Raw genomic sequence first — 16,717 nt, 5'->3', positions numbered from 1 at the left:
TTTGGGACTTAACGTCTACTTCGACGTCCATGTTAACACGTAAAGTTTTCACGTGTTAACATGCCCAAAAATAACGTCTTAACACATACATTTCTTAAGTGTTAAGCCGCCAACACGTCTTAACACGTCCAATTTGAAGGTCTTAAAATAATGGATCCACGATTTCCCTTGCCCGGATGCGGGTCACCGGAGCCCTCCCCTGAAGCCAGGCCTGGGGGTTGGGCTCGATGGCGAGTCCCTGGCGACTGGGCCTGCACCCATGGGGCCTGGTCGGGTACAGCCGAACTGTGGCCATAAGGTGGTCGGTGCCTGTCGGGGCAGCAATCCCCGAACCCGCTGGTGGACACTGGTGGTGAGGGATACCGTCAAGCTGAAAAAGGAGTCCTATTGGGGATTTTTAGCTTGTGGGATTCCAGAGGCAGTTGACAGGTACCGACAAGCCAATCGGCTCACCACCTGTAGGAGGGGCCATAGGGGTCAGGTGCAGTGCGAGTTGGGCAGTGGCCAAAGGCGGGGACCCTGGTGGTCTGATCCTCGGCTGCAGAAGCTAGCTCTAGGGACATGGAATCTCACCTCTCTGACAGGAAGGAGCCTGAGTTGGTGCGCGAGGTTGTGAAGTTCCGATATAGTCGGGTTCACCTCGACGCACAGCTTCGGCTCTGAAATCAGTCTCCTTGAGGGGGGTTGGACACTCTTCCATTCTGGAGTTGCTTGCGGGGAGAGGCGCCCGGGCAGGGGTGGGCATACCTTTTGCCCCCTGGCTGGGCGCCTGTACATTGGGCTTTACCGCAGTGGATGAGAGGGTAGTCTTCCTTTGCGTTTGGATGGGGGGACTGGTTCTGACTGTTGTTCGCGCTTATGCACCAAGCAGAAGTACAGAATACCTGTACCCACCCTTTTTGGAGTCATTGGAAGGGGTGTTGGAGAGCACTCCTCCAGGGTACTCTCTTGTTCTGCTGGGAGACTTCAATGCTCATGTGGGCAATGACAGTGAGACCTGACCTGGATGGGCATGATTGGGAGGAATGCCCCCCTCGATCTGAACCCGAGCGGTGTTTTGTTATTAGACTTCTGTGCTCATCACTTATTTTCCATAATGAACACCATGTTCAAACATAAGGGTGTCCATATGGGCACTTGGCATCAGGACAGCATAGGCCGTGGTACAATGATCGACTTTGTAGTCGTGTCATCAAACTTGCGGCCACATGTCTTGGACACTCGGGTGAAGAGAGGGGCGGAGCTGTCAACTGATCACTACCTGGTGATGGGTTGGCTCCGCTGGTGGGGGAGGAAGCGGGCCAGGCCTGGTAGACCCAAGCGTATAGTGAGGTTCTGCTGGGAACGTTTAGCGGAATCTCCTGTCAGGAGGAGCTTTAACTCCTACCTCTGGCAGAGCTTCTCCCATGTCCCGGGGAAGGTGGGGGACATTGAGTCTGAATGGGCCATGTTCCGCACCTCCATTGTGGAGGCGGCTGATCGGAACTGTGGCCATAAGGTGGTCATTGCCTGTCGGGGCGGCAATCCCCAAACCCGCTGGTGGACACTGGTGGTGAGGGATGCTGTCAAGCTGAAGAAAGAGTCTTATTAGGCTTTTTTAGCCTGTGGAACTCCAGAGGTAGCTGACAGGTACTGACAAGCCAAGCGGAATGCAGCTTCGGCGGTCACCGAGGCAAAAACTTGAGTATGGGAAGAGTTTGGCGAGGCCATGGAAAACTACTTCTGGACGGCTTCAAGGAGATTCTGGTCCACCATCCATCATCTCAGGGTGGGAAAGCGGTACAAAATCAACCCTGTTTATGGTGGGGATAGGACGCTGCTGACCTCAACTCAGGACGTTTTGAGCCGGTGGGGGGAATACTTGGAAGATCTCCTCAATCTCACCAACACGCCTTCCAATGAGGAAGCAGAGTCTGGGGACTTGGGAGTGGAGTCCCCTATCTCTGAGGCAGAGGTCGCTGAGGTGGTTAAACTTCATCCCGGGGGTGGATGAGAACTTCGGATTCAGGGGGAGCAGTGTGATTTTCGCCGTGGCCGTGGAACAGTGGACCAGCTCTATACTCTCAGCAGGGTCTTGGAGGGTTCATGGGAGTTTGCCCAACCAGTCTACATGTGCTTTGTGGACTTGGAGAAGGCATTCGACTGTGTCCCTCGGGGAGTCCTGTGGAGAATGCTTCGGAGTTTGGGGTGCCAGGCTTCCTTATAAGGGCGGTTTAGTCCCTGTATGACCGGTGTTAGAGCTTGGTCCGCGTGGGCAGCAATAATTCGGACTCATTTCCGGTGAGGGCTGTACTCCATCAGGGCTGATCTTTGTCACCGATTCTGCTCATAGCTTTAATGGACAGAATTTCTAGGCGCAGCCTAGAAGGTGTCCAGTTTGGTGACCTCAGGATTAGGTCTCTGCTTTTTGCAAATGATGTGGTTCTGTTGGCCTCATCAGACCGTGACTTTCAGCTCTCACTGGGACAGTGTGCAGTCGAGTGGGAAGCAGCACCTCCAAATCCGAGACCATGGTCCTCAGCTGGAAAAGGATAGAATGTTCTCTCCGGATCGGGGAGGGGATCCTTCCCCAAGTGGAGGAGTTTAAGTATCTTGGGGGCATGTTCACGAGTGAGGGAAGGATGGAACGGAAGATTGACAGGCGGATTTGTGCAGCATCAGCAGTGATGCGGGCGCTGCATCGGTCTGTCATGGTGAAGAAAGCTGAGCCAAAAGGCAAAGCTCTCGATTTATCTGTCGTTCCTACCCTCTCCTATGGGTATGAGTTATGGGTAGTGAAAGAAAGAACGAGATCGGGAATACAAGCGACCGAAATGAGTTTCCTCTGAAGGGTGGCTGGGCTGTCCCTTAGAGATAGGGTGAGAAGTTCGGTCATTCGGGAGGGACTCAGAGTAGAGCCGCTGCTCCTCCGCATTGAGAGGAGCCAGATGAGGTGGCTCGGGCATCTGCTTAGGATGCCTTCTGGACACCTACCTGGTGAGGTGTTTCAGGCATGTCCCACTGGGAGGAGGAACTGGGGAAGACCCAGGACACGCTGGAGGGACTATGTCTCTCGGCTGGCCTGGGAACACCTCGGGATTCCCCCGGAGGAGCTGGATGAAGTGGCCTGGGAGAGGGAAGTCTGGGTTTTCCTGCTGAGACTGCTGCCCCCATGACCCGACCTCGGATTAAGCGGAGGATAATGGATGGATGGATGGATGGATGGAAGACGTTTAAAATTGGGTACTACCCACTTTATCAGTTTTTGAGGGTAAGCCCTGCATTGCAAGAAGAGAAAAATGTTCCTTGATCACTAGATGGCAGTGTAGGGTAGGCCCTTTTGACAATGCCTGACTAACTGCCCAATCCGTTCCTTTTTTTTCAAGTGTGCAATAGCACGCATGTAAAGAGCGGAAACTAATGTTACTTGCCGCGAAACTAATGTTACTATAATTTTTTTTTAATTATATCTGTTTAAAATACATAGAAAAAATAAGCAATACAATCACGGAATAATTATTTTGCATTTTAAAATAGTTTAATACTGCAGCACAGTAGCAATATATGCAAAAGAGCCTATTACAGCTCTTGACTAATTGTGATTGGTTTGGGTTAGCCAAAAAAAATGCAAGGGGGATCATGCTTTTGGCTTTGTCAGAGCCAAACTTTTTCTACTTTTCTTCAAAAATGCTCAAAATGAATTGGCAGTAGAGACTGCAGAATTTGCCTGATAGATTTCAGCAGTTAGTCAATCAGCAGACCAATGCATCCAGTTCTGTGACTCTCATCACCAGGCAAGAGAAACATCTAGAAGCCGCTCTTCTCTGCCACTTCTCCTCCATTCTGCCAGTTTAAATAAGCCTGCGATTCACCACTCCAACAAATGTACTGTGCTGAATACAACATCACAGTTACGTTTAAGACCCGTAATACATATGTAGCCTAAACATAATCACAACGTAGGACTCTTAACCGTAACATGACTACAACATACAGGGCACGTAATGCATATGCATGGCCCCTAAGTCAAAAGGGGTGTGTATGTTGATGCCAACCAGTAGCATAGGTGCATCAAAGATATGAACGCACAAAATGTACACAGACGTCAAAGTAGACGTCAAGTCCCAAATGGCATTCCATAGGTAATTGCTTCTTACCATTATGTCACTTTTGCTTGGGAAAGGTTTTGTGGGGGGGGGGGGGATTATTATACCTGTCAAAATGTGTCAGCTTAACCATTTCTAAACCTCTCCTAAAGTTACCCCAGTTTTTGTAGCAACTAACCAATACACCAATGTAGAAAATGGAATTTTTTATTTAGTCTGTCCCAAGCTTCTGTTACGTCTTAACTCCATAATCTTCCTCAAAGTCATTTGCTAAAACGAGATTACGTCTCTGGTTAAATGGTGTGCTTTCCGGAGTTTTCTTAAGCACCTGAAATTGGATGTACGCTTCAACGTTTATTGGGATTCCTAATTCTTTCATATACTTTTTTTTTAGTAAATTGTCACTATGCCTTCCCTGGTATTCGTAAAAATGATTATATTTTCCCCGATTTACATATTATAGCCAGCTGTGTTCGGAGTGGTGAGGACATTTTGCACTGCTTGGTCAGCAGAGTTACAGCTTACAGAGTTGCAGAGAGAGCAGACGACTGCAGAGCCAAATGGAAGGAGGGATGAGGGTGAAGACTATCGCTACAGAACTAATCAGTGTTGTACTGTTAGTCACCTTTGCGTTGTTATGCGTCTTAGTGATTTAAACCGGAGATGCCCCCCCACCCCAAAAACAAACTGTTTTTCTATAATAGTTTTTGTAAATACTTGAACTTTTATTTTTGTGTTAAATGCATTGAAAAATTGTATCTCAATCCCCCTTCTTTACCCATTGCAAATCTTGGGTCAAACATTTAGGAGAAAATGGCTCATTGCTTTAAAAAGGTTCCCGACCTCTGATCTAGATAAATAATATTAAACATTTTCTTTGACTACAAAAGACTTTTGCACAACACTGTATACTGTATATTACTTTTATACTGTGGGAATATAATATATTTTGTATGTATATTATTTGTCTTCACCGTTGTGTAATTTGTTATTTGCTATCTAGTGTTATTTATTGTTGAATGTTGTTTAAGTCTGAAGGGAGGTAAGAAACATTTCATTGTTGAAATGACAATACAGCTGTTGAATCCTTGAATCACATACAACTATGATAAGGGAATACAAGTACAAAGAATGAATCAGTAACTTGTGACAATTTTGTGATACAGTGCTACATAGTACGTCTTACTTAAATGCCTCCACCCTACACTTCAGTTTGTGTACTCTATTTTGGTTGACCAGTTTTGAGTTTCCGGCAAGTTCATTCAAATCTGACAAAGGACACTGATTGTGATTTATGGTATTTCATATAGTAGACAGTCTAGTGTTGCGGTATCCTGATGACCATCACAACTGTGATGCACAGTTTCACACAATTCCACCTTGTTTCTTTGCTTGCACGGTATATACAGTAAATACTGTTTTTTTTACCCAGTGGTGAGAGTGCAGTGTGCGAGTGTTTTAGGATGTCAGCAATAATACTGTATGTGTGGAGCAAGATGTTACATTACCTTACCTCTTCTAGCTAACTCAGCAGCCTCAGAGTGCGGTACACCACTCACATCATTCCCATTCACAGACAAGACGTAATCTCCTATTTGGAGCCCGGCTTCTTCTGCAGCACCATCTAGAACCAGAAGGACAATGCTTTAATAATAATTATTATTCAGTACCATCCAATTGGTATCATATTCTGGTGACCATATCAACTAATTTCTCCAGAAGTCTAGATCTTCACAGAATGGGATATTTTGTTTTATAATAATAATAATACCCATTACCAGTTTTACGGAGACACACAAGTAAACAAGATGGACACACTGCTTTGTACATTTTGACTTATACTTACTTGTGTCGACTTCTGTGACCACGATAGGCTTGGAGAACTGAATTCGGAATCCCCAAGGGTACTCGCCCGCCCCTTTGCTGATTCTAACTGTCCTTTCTCGAACTGTAATTGAATATAAAGGTCTAATTTTGAACATCTGGTGGCCACATTCTTCTGAAGAGCCAAGGTAGTATCAAGCCAGGCAGCATAGCGGACATGCTAGAGTATACCCTGGATGGGATGCCAGTCCAACACAAAACACATACACACACTCAGTAATACTATACTTGCAGTTTAGAAATGCTAGTTAGCCTGACTGCAACTCTGTTAGTCTTTTGGCTACGGGGGGAAACTGGAGTATCTGGAGGAAACCCACATGACAGGGGGAGATGCAAACTCCACAAACACAGAGCATAGGTCAGATCAAAACCCCCCTGTAATTAAATATAGGTGTGAGTGTACCTACTTGTGACAGGCCGTTGTCGCTTTCTGAAGCAACCAGGGTCATTACCAGACTGGGCCTCATCTCCACAGTACATCCACGATGCAGAATGGAAGGTCTCCGTGTAGAAGCCCCTGTCTTCCATATCCCGCATATTCAGGTCCGCGGAGCGAGTGTCCTCTGAGTTAACTGTAAACCGCAAACGGCACTCATAATCTGCGGGCAACGTCACACTACACAATGTGTATCTACTCAAGAAATATCAACAGTATAAGGGACCAATGAGTAAGACAGATAAGGAGTAAGGTCTTCCAAGGTACTTAATCTAAATTACTTCAGTACAATACCCAGGTGTGATAGAGGATAAACTGTCTGTCACTTTAGATTAATAAAGAAATCTCCCATCCATCTTCTAACCATATATTCTGGTCAGAGTCCTAAGGGGGCCCACAACTTATCCCTAGGCACATGGCTAGGGTACACCGTGGATAGAATGCCAGCCCATGGCTGGGCACAATAAACCGAGTTTAGTACAGTCCTAGATACTTGAGGTTATTCCATGGCAATGACGAGAGAGAGGGGTGTACCTGACTCCTCGGTAATGTTGCTGGTGATGGAGCTTCCTCCAGCTGAGCTCCAATGATTACTCTCCTTAAAGAGTTTCCGTCTCTTTACCCAACGGTCTCGGGCTTCTTCTACGTCTTTCAGAGCAGGTTCTGGGGGTCTCAGGTGCTCTAACACATCAACCTTCCCATCCAGGTAAGCTGGGAAGTAGCGCACTATGGTCATTCAACTTCAACGCATTTAAGTTCTTTGAGAATTTACAAATATCCATCCATCCTTCCATTCATCCATCCATTGCCCACCTGCTTATTCTTAGTAGAGTAACAGAGAAATGTTACATAAAATTACATTATTCCTGTTGTTGGATATGTGGCATCAATAGCAGGTAAAGTTCTCGTGGCGCCTTAGGTTTGCTTTACCACCAGCCCTCCTTCCAAGATAAATAGGAAACTAATAAAGTTGGTGTCCTCTCAGAAGATGGTGCCTTAGACAGATCCCCATATCACTTAATGGGTTGACCAGCACCGCATGATACGTACCTTTTAGGATGTTCTAGGATGTACCTTCTAAGATGAATGAATGACATTGTCCTGAATTGTATTACTCTGTATTACAGGCACTTGGTTTTATCAAATGATTTAAGTTTTGAGGCACTACTGGACAGACTGAAATAGTGGTTTTATATGTGTATTGATTAACAAGTAGACTGCAGTATCATCACTCACCTGTTGTAAAAGTTTGTTTCTCATCTGGATCAGTTTTCCCCATCTCAGATTTGTTATTTGTGGATAATTTATCCCGTGGGCCAACAATGGAACAAGTTATCTCTGTCTGAGTCACTGATATTTCCTTCTCTGCATTAATACTGGTTCTCCTCTCAAGGCCTCCGCTGTCTATATCTGCTGTGGTGTTGGTTTCATCTGCTGACAAACTGTCCACTTCATGAGTCTCCAACAGGATCTGGACAGTGGAGTTTGTACCAGTAGGGGGCGAGCTGCATTGAAAGAGACTGACTTCATGAACTGCATCATTATTGTACTCCATGTCTTCCATGTGTGGTACTGGTGAAGCTGAGGACCTTTCATGAACAGTGCTGAAAAAGTTCTGATGTATTCCTAGTTCTGAAACATCTGCTGGTTTAGCGTCATTATGAAGATGCCATTGTACAGAACCCCCAGTTATTATTGTAATCACCGAACTACTTCTATTATTTACAAGTGAACTGCTCTTGTTGGCTAACAGCCAAGGAGGTTTTGATAGAACTGTGCCATCTTTACTTAGAAGGTCCTGGGATGTGCTCCAAGAAGAAGGCGTGACATCTATAAGCAAATCCTTCATCATAGGTTCTTCGGTAAATACCTCCTCAGCCTCTAATATCTGTTCATCAAATCCATCAGTCTGGTCTAGAGATCCTGTCCTTTGCTTATCCGGATATGGCTCTTTCATGTGTACATTATCCCCAAAGGTCATGTTCAATGCCACCATATTCTCATTTGACATTTTGCAGTGCTGAGCATTATTTTTATAACTTGAGCCAACTTTAGAGGGATAATATAGATTTCTGGTTTGTCTATAAGAAGAAATGTGCGGAGATGGGATATTGCTCTCAATATGGCTGGTGCCGCTTTCAGAGGACTTACGTCTCTCAAATATAAATGGTCCTTCATCCTCCACATCAACCTGTGCTGATGTCATTGTTTGGAGCTGTAGAGACTGCATGAAAAAGGGAGAGAGGAATCCAGAGGAAAACGATTCTCTGTGAAGAGGTAAGTAATCCTTCCTTCTTCTAGAAGAATCTTCACTCTCTGGAAAGGATTTTCTTCTCTTGAATTGCTTGCTTAAGTAATATGAGGCTCTTGGTTTGGCTTCTAGAATGCCAGTGCTATTATTTCTCACCGAACACTTCTCTTCATAGTTTAGGATGAAATCTTTGTCAAAACTTGACCTTCTGATGACCATTTTGGGTTCCATGAACAAAGGCCAATAGGTCTCAGATAGAGAAAGTTGATGAAATGACGTCCCACTGGAGAAGTCCTGTACTGAGAAATGTCTAGAGGAGTTAATTTCATACTCAGGTATGTGGAGCTGCATTTCCACCTGCCTGTGAAACGTATCGTCAGAGCTGATGTGACAAGAAGCTATCTCCTGCGTGAGATCCTCCAGGGAGCTCTGGTCTCCATCCGCAAACTCCTGGGGAGGGGGAATATCAGAGAGTGCCTGGGAACACGTCACACTGGTTGGGGATTGATTTTTTTCTTGAGTGTAGACTTCAGACACAGGGCATGTACTGAGAGTTCCTTCTGGCAGCATAGGGTGATGGTCATCAAGTTGATCATTATCACAGCAACTTTTGCAGCAATCAATTTCTTCGTTGTAATTTGAGCCAACTATGTCCACCCCCACATCATGGTCTCTTTCTACACACTGGAATTGGTACTTCTCATAGGTTGTACTACTGCTACCTGTTGAACAGCTTTGGCTTGGTAAGTAAACATTGGGAAGCTTGTTCTTGTCTGGTGTAGAAGATCTCTCCCACTGTTTTGTAGAAGAAGCTTTGTTCCTCCGTCTCCTTCCTCTATGCATTGTGAAGGTATCAAAGCTCTCAAATTTCGATTTATTGGAACGCAGGATTTCTTTTGTTTCAACCTTCACACGACATCTGGTGTACTTCACCTTGGTGGTGGTGACAGCCATTGTTCCATAGCCCTGCCTCCTGCATGTTGAGTCCTGGGATTGCCGGAAAACTATCCTCGATACCTTCCTGCCATTTACCATCACAGAGGTTATAATCTCCAGTCCTCTTTCTCGATTCCCAGCTGCTGAAATGCTTCTGTTCTCAAATGTTTCCCCATATTTGTTTCTTCTGAATTGTTTCTCCTTGAGTAGAATGTCAGCCTCTTTTTCACCCCCTTCATCTGATTCTACGGTGGAAGATTCCATTTGGAAGGAATCCGCCTCTTCTTTTTCAGCCATGCCATTTTTACATGTGGCGCAGTCACAGAGGACTTTGTTGTGCTGTTCATAAATAAATGGAGTGTAGCTTCCTGTGAAAGAACAGAAAAATAATCTTGGATAATTCCAAACAGACCAGTGCTAGGAATTAATTCTTTGTAAACGTGGCAGCAAGATAAATTTCCATCCATAAATAGTTTTCATTTGATATCAGATCTTATCATCATTATGTGATAATGGTAAATTATTTATATTTACTTGCTTATTTTATTGGAATAGATAGATAGATAGATAGATAGATAGATAGATAGATAGATAGATAGATAGATAGATAGATAGATAGATAGATAGATAGATAGATATGCCTCCTACGCCTGCTGCTGCAGGAGCTCCACTGCCCCCTAGTCATCCTCTTCTTCCTCCTGCTCATTCTTTTTTTATGCTTGACTGTCTGCACATCTGTTCAGACTGTAACAATGAGGACAAACAAAACAATTTCTCAGTTAATATAAGTACATATCACATGCAATTTTACATAACAGTGAAGATATAAATGTTGTAACTTATCTTGGTGTCGTGTCGACACAGAAACCATGTTTATGCTCCTCCCAACCAGCAGTCAACTTTATTCATTTAATCAGTGTTAAAGAGCTGCTTATTCACCATTCTCCAACCAGACTGAATAGAAATACACTAAATTAGTTAAAATTATACTGATAAGATGCAAAATGCCCCAAATGAATGCTTTTTAGTGTTGTTCCTAAAATGTTTCCTTCATTATAAATGTAAATGCAGTAAAGCAATCAACATTTGTGCACCATAGCAATTTGCATGGTCAAAAATATCTGATCTGGACAAGTTGACTTCAGAGTTCCCACTAAAAAATATGTAAAATGCACCAGTTTTGTTTTCTCTGGATACATATTAAATCAGCATTTGATTTTCACAATGTTTTTTTTTTATAATATGAAATTAAAGGTGCGGGGGCGGCATGGTGGTGCAGTGGTTAGCACTGTTGCCTCACACCTCTGGGACCCGGGTTCAAGTCTCCGCCTGGGTCACACGTGTGTGGAGTTTGCATGTTCTCCCCATGTCGTCATGGGGTTTCCTCCGGGTGCTCCGGTTTCCCCCCACAGTCCAAACACATGCTGAGGCTAATTGGAGTCGCTAAATTGTCCATAGGTGTGTATGTGTGAGTGGATGGTGTGTGAGTGTGCCCTGTGATGGGCTGGCCCCCCATCCTGGGTTGTTCCCAGCCTCGTGCCCGTTGCTTCCGGGATAGGCTCCGGACCCCCCGCGACCCAATAGGATAAGCGGTTTGGAAAATGGATGGATGGATGGAATTAAAGGTGCGACACAAGCAGAGATGTTTCTCTCAAAATAAATAAATCCTTGCATATGACTGTAACCTCTAACTGGTTTTAATCCTGCAAAGTAATAATTCTCAGTAGTTACGTGTTTTAATAATATTAATTTTTGGTAACTGGGATTCAGTTACCCCGCAGGTCCCTTCATCCATCTACAGTATGCATCTTCCATGACCTCTTACTACAGGGTTTCAATAAGCCAGCAAGCGTAGGTCTGATATCAGGGGACATCTCAGATAGGATGCGAGGCCCCCAGTCACACACTATGGGCAATTAAATGCACTAATTAACTAAGGACGTTTTTTGAATTGCGCTCAAACAGGAGCCCCTGGACTAAGTTGATATCAATCCATAAGCTCTTGCTTTGGGAGAATATTAGTATTCTAGTTTGGCCTGGATTCAGCAGATATTTTAATCGATGAGCTGACTCACCCATGCGCTGTACTTATCAGATCTTCTGCCTGCACAGTGACACAAGTGTTAAGAAGTAACAAAATGTCTTTGATTGCTGCAGCATTAAGAAGTGTTAAGAAACGGCATTGTTCATGTGTTCAGGTCTGCTCTACTTCTTAAACTTGCTATTTTAGTCCTTAAGCCCCAAATCAGCTTATAAAGTGTAATCTAATAAAGTGCTTGTGATGTCATTGTCAAAACGCATAAGTCCTTTTTAAACACTGTACTTTGAACAACCAGCAAGAAGATAGGGACACTCTTCTTGATACTTGGTGACTGCTGTCTAGATCATAGCCAGACAGGCTACTAAGACAGCTGGAGTATGAGCTGTTTGTTTTATTCAGAGGCAAATTCAAAGCGTTTCGGTGATGACCGCAGTAGCAGCGATTCGCATACTGTGATGATGCTAGAAAACTGCACTGATAGAAGACACAGCATTATGAAATCTCCATGCTGTGTATACATTTTCGCGTAAGAACAGTACCGCGCATGCGTCTATGCCTTCGTTTATCATAACCCCAGTCGCTTAGGTGTTGATCTTCCTTTGAGATCACCTCTCTTGGTCCTCCACCTGCAGTCACCTACACATGCACATACAACCATTTAGAGGCTCTATGTCATTCAAAAGGCCAGACAAGTGTACAATAGTCTACAATGACCAGCTTTGTGCCGGTACTGTTGCTTTTTATAATTTAGTGCAATGATACACTAGCTGGAAATCATTTTGGACAAAAGGCTCAAATAAATATCCAATGATATTAATACTTATGGTATGGAAAAAAATATTATTTCATTTATTACTTGTCTTATTCTATTATTCAGTTCACTACACCGTAGTATGTTTTATTAAATTTGCTTTAGCAGTATTTTAAAAACATGCTAATGATTATGATCTCTGTATGTGAAAGTGGTATTTAACCCACAGTAACCTTTGAACCATCGTATGTATTGAATTAAAAGATGGCAATAAAATAATGCCTTACCTCACGTTTGTCGTGGGAAGTAGCTGTGTTTTATCTTCAGGGGGTAGGAATGAATGAGGGAAGAATGGCTCCGCCTGTGCTTTGTCCTAATCTGATGGAGCTGGACAGCCAAAACGTGTCACTGGACAGCACCAGGGCTCAGCTGGATTAAGGTCCCGTGATTAGAAAGGCTTTGGGCGACTGCTATGCCATTGTTCTTTTTAAGCTGTCTGGTGGTGACATGTTCTTTGAAGAGTTCAGCACTGGGGAGCCGAATGACTGCCATGTGACCATATTCATATTCCATTTCCATTGTGACCTTGAAGTCACAATATTAGAAAATCATTTGACTCTAACTCATGGCTTTTATGTTTTTAAGGTTATAATGACATTCTCATATTTTACACCACCCCATATATTTCCAAATTGCGTGTGATGTGGTCATACAGATATCTGGGGACACATTTAAATAGCAGGTTGGAGTGGATAGACGACACAGATGATTGGTACAACAAAGGTCAGAGCAGGATATATTTGAGAAAGCCAAAGTCTTTCAATATGTTAAGCAAGCTAGTGTAGGTGTTCCACTAGTCCATAGTAGCCAGTGGAATTAACAATATGATCTATATACCATATTGTGAATTTTTTTTATAGATTAAATTATTATAGAACAATGTATTCTATTCATTTTTAACATAGCATTTACATCATTTCTTTATGGAAAAGATAAGCAATCTCCCGTGTTACCTAATTCTCTTGAATGATCAGTATTCTTATTTAAGAAGTCTATTTGTTCAGAATGTTGTTGATGTTTCTCTCAGTCTCCAGCAGATGGCAGAAGGTGCTAAGACCTGGTTCATGCTTCCTGCGAGCGCAGACGCTCCATAGTGCTGTACTGTCCTCCTTCCTGGATGTTCATACTTCTTGCGCTAACGTGCCAGGCAACCGTGTACTTTGAAGCTGGGCCTGGGGAAGCGCTGTAGAGCAGATCTGCTCTCTAAAGGGACCTAACTTCAGACAAGGCTTCTGTCTGCTGTTATCCTTTCTTGACAGGACCATCAGACATCGCTGCATGGCGCACAGCACAGAGCCGCATTGCTGTTCTTTGTTCCTTCTCCACATCTGACAGCTCCTTCAGCAAACAGATGCAAATGTGTGGTGAGGGCAGCATTAGGAGATACTACAACACGTTACTAGTGTCTGCCAAGCAATTATCTACTCTGTCTACATCCGTGTCTTTTTATTCATTTTTACTACACAATTAGTCCTTCATAAGAACATTTGAAATGCACACACAATTATTATTGCATAAATATTCATTGTGTTTTTATAACTATATTAGGAAAGTCGCCATTTTGTTCACCAGATGAAAATCAGACATTTCAGATTAGCATTAAATAAGGGTTCATATAATTAACCGATTAAACTATTTATCAACTGACAATCACAAGAAAAACAATTAACTATTGGTCTTGTATAACGTTGTTTCTGTTCATGTGCAGGCATCTGTCTGGTTACTGTTACATGATGATTTACACGTAAATATGTGATATACACTATATTGTCATGTTGGAACAGGAAGGGGCCATCCCCAAACTGTTCCCACAAAGCTGGGAGGATGAAATTGTCCAAAATGGCTTTGAGTGCTGCAGCATTAAGAGTTCTTGTCACTGGAACTAAGGGGCCAAGCCCAACCTCTGAAAAACAACCCCACACCATAATCCCCCCTCCGCCAAACTTTACACTTGACACAATGCAGTCAGGCAAGTACTTTTCTCCTGGCAACTGCCAAACCCAGACTCATCCATTGGATTGCAAGACAGAGAAACATGATTCATCACTCCAGAGAACATGTCTCCACTGCTCTAAGGTCCAGTGGTGGCGTGCTTTACATCACTGCATCCACTTGCTTTGCTCCACTTGCACTTGTAAGGCTTGTATGCAGCTGCTCGGCCATTCCATGAAGTTCTCTATGCACTGTTCTTCAGCTAATCCGAAGACCACATGAAGTTTGGAGGTCTGTAGCTATTGACTCTGCAGACAGTTGGTGACGTCTGCACACTATGCACCTCAGCATGCGTTGTCCTCGCTGTGTGATTTTGCATGGCCTACCACTTCATGGCTGAGTTGCTGTTGTTCCCAATTGTTTCCACTTTGTTATAGTACCACTAACAGTTGACCGTGGAATATTTAGTAGCGAGGAAATTTCACAAATGGACTTATTGCACAGGTGGCATCCTATCACGGTACCACGCTTTAATTCACTGAGCTCCTGAGAGCGACCCATTCTTTCGCAAATATTTGTAGAAGCAGTCTGCATGCCTCGGTGCTTGATTTTATACACATGTGGCTATGGAAGTGATTAGAACACCTGACCCAATTCAATGATTTGGAGGGGTGTCCCAATACTTTTGGCAATATAGTGTATCATCTTGTCCATTCTGCCGTGCAAGAAAAACTACACATTCAAAAACAACATCAGCAGTTCACAACTTAATGTAAAAGTTTCACATTTAAGTGTGTTTGTTGTAAGTTATGCTTGACAATTCCCCATTTGGGCCAAACTTAACTGGAAGTGTGGTTGATTAATGTGTCAGACTATTGCACCAGAATTCTCTGGTTTGTTTGTGGAAAGACAGCATTCTGACCTGAACATTCTATCCTGAATATGCTTTTCTGAGAATTTCAACTGGTGTTTCGCAATACATCTCTCAAGCCCATGACAGTGACAGTGACAGTGTGGGAGTACTGCTGCAGCCTGGGGTCATTCAGCTGATATGCAGTCTTTTCCACATGATGAGCTTCCTTCATGCTGAGTAATGGATAATTGCCTTAAACATAAACAAGCCATTTTACAACAGACACCAACATGTGGCCTTTGTTACTGCTCTTGGACATTGGGCATATTTCTATTCCTGTTTTTTTTTCCATGACACACAGAATGTAATTGCCATAAATGGAACTGTGAAGACCTTGACAGTTGTTATGTTAAGATATACTGCTGTATGAACGTGAGCCATGAAACAGACATTAGAAATATACAGTGTAGTGCATGTGATTAAAATTGGGGGTAATATAAATGCAAATCAGTTGCACTAATTAAATATTAGTACAGTGTAATGGATATTACTGCATATAGATGGAAAGATTGTTTCTCACCATCATCATCACTGCTGTCATAGCCGACGACGCTATTTGAAGAAATTCTAAGGTGATGTTTACTGGCACGAAAGGAAGCTTTATTTAAGGCGGCAAGTGTGAAGAGAAACAACTGTGAGGCAACAAATAGCTACGCGATGCAACAAAATCCCTGCAAAGGTTATTTGGACATCGATACTGTCAAAAAAACAAGGACTCTTTCACTATCAGAAGAAAGAGTGAGATGAAAGTTTTTAATGGCTCTAGTGCAGAATGACAAAAATATGCTATAAAACAAAATAGAATGAAAAGCCGGCAGGTCAGGAATAACATCACACTTGTAAGAGTAAAGCAGACATCGTTTTACTTTGCATCTTTCTTTGCTGGTCCCTGGGCATAAACTGTTTTCAGCATAGCTGATTTGAAATGAATAGATTCTTTATTTTCAATACAGGTACGTAGGAATTCTTAGTTTTTGCATATTGCACGTTGCTGTCCATTGTGGTAGAAAAATTATAAATCAACCTCTCTGATAACACAGACAGTAACTTAAAATAAAAGTCTGGACCTCTCAGTTTGGTGAGTAAAGAAAATCTCTTTTATTTCAGCCATCCAGCAAGGTGCTCCCATCACACTCTGGCACTCGGTACCAAGTCACCCGGAGCACACAGAGCAACCAGTCGATAAACCATAACACCTAATTCCCAATAAGGACTTCTAAGTCCTGATTGGTCACAAAACACCAACAAACCGAGCTCAAATGTATAACAAACACAGTTCTCCTGCTCTATTGGTTCACCATGGTAGCAAGGTAAAATCCACCCATCTTGCTCAATTTACCGGAATCTGTCTCGGCTTCTAGGCTCTACTTGGAATATGTATATAGATATTGATCATATGACATTGAATCACTATTAATGTTTGGGTGT

General features: G+C 43.3%; 1 protein-coding gene across 2 annotated transcripts in view; it reads left to right on the top strand.

The window, feature by feature from the left end:
* The window catches only part of LOC125746672 (lysozyme C II-like), a 93,850-nt gene that overhangs the window by 34,866 nt on the left and 42,267 nt on the right, over positions 1–16,717 (top strand). The gene's annotated exons all lie outside the window — the stretch shown is intronic.

Source organism: Brienomyrus brachyistius, chromosome 7 (genome assembly GCF_023856365.1).
Source record: "Brienomyrus brachyistius isolate T26 chromosome 7, BBRACH_0.4, whole genome shotgun sequence".
Lineage (NCBI taxonomy): Eukaryota > Metazoa > Chordata > Actinopteri > Osteoglossiformes > Mormyridae > Brienomyrus > Brienomyrus brachyistius.
The sequence above is the reverse complement of the archived record's forward strand: the minus strand, read 5'-3'. Positions and strand labels throughout refer to the sequence as shown.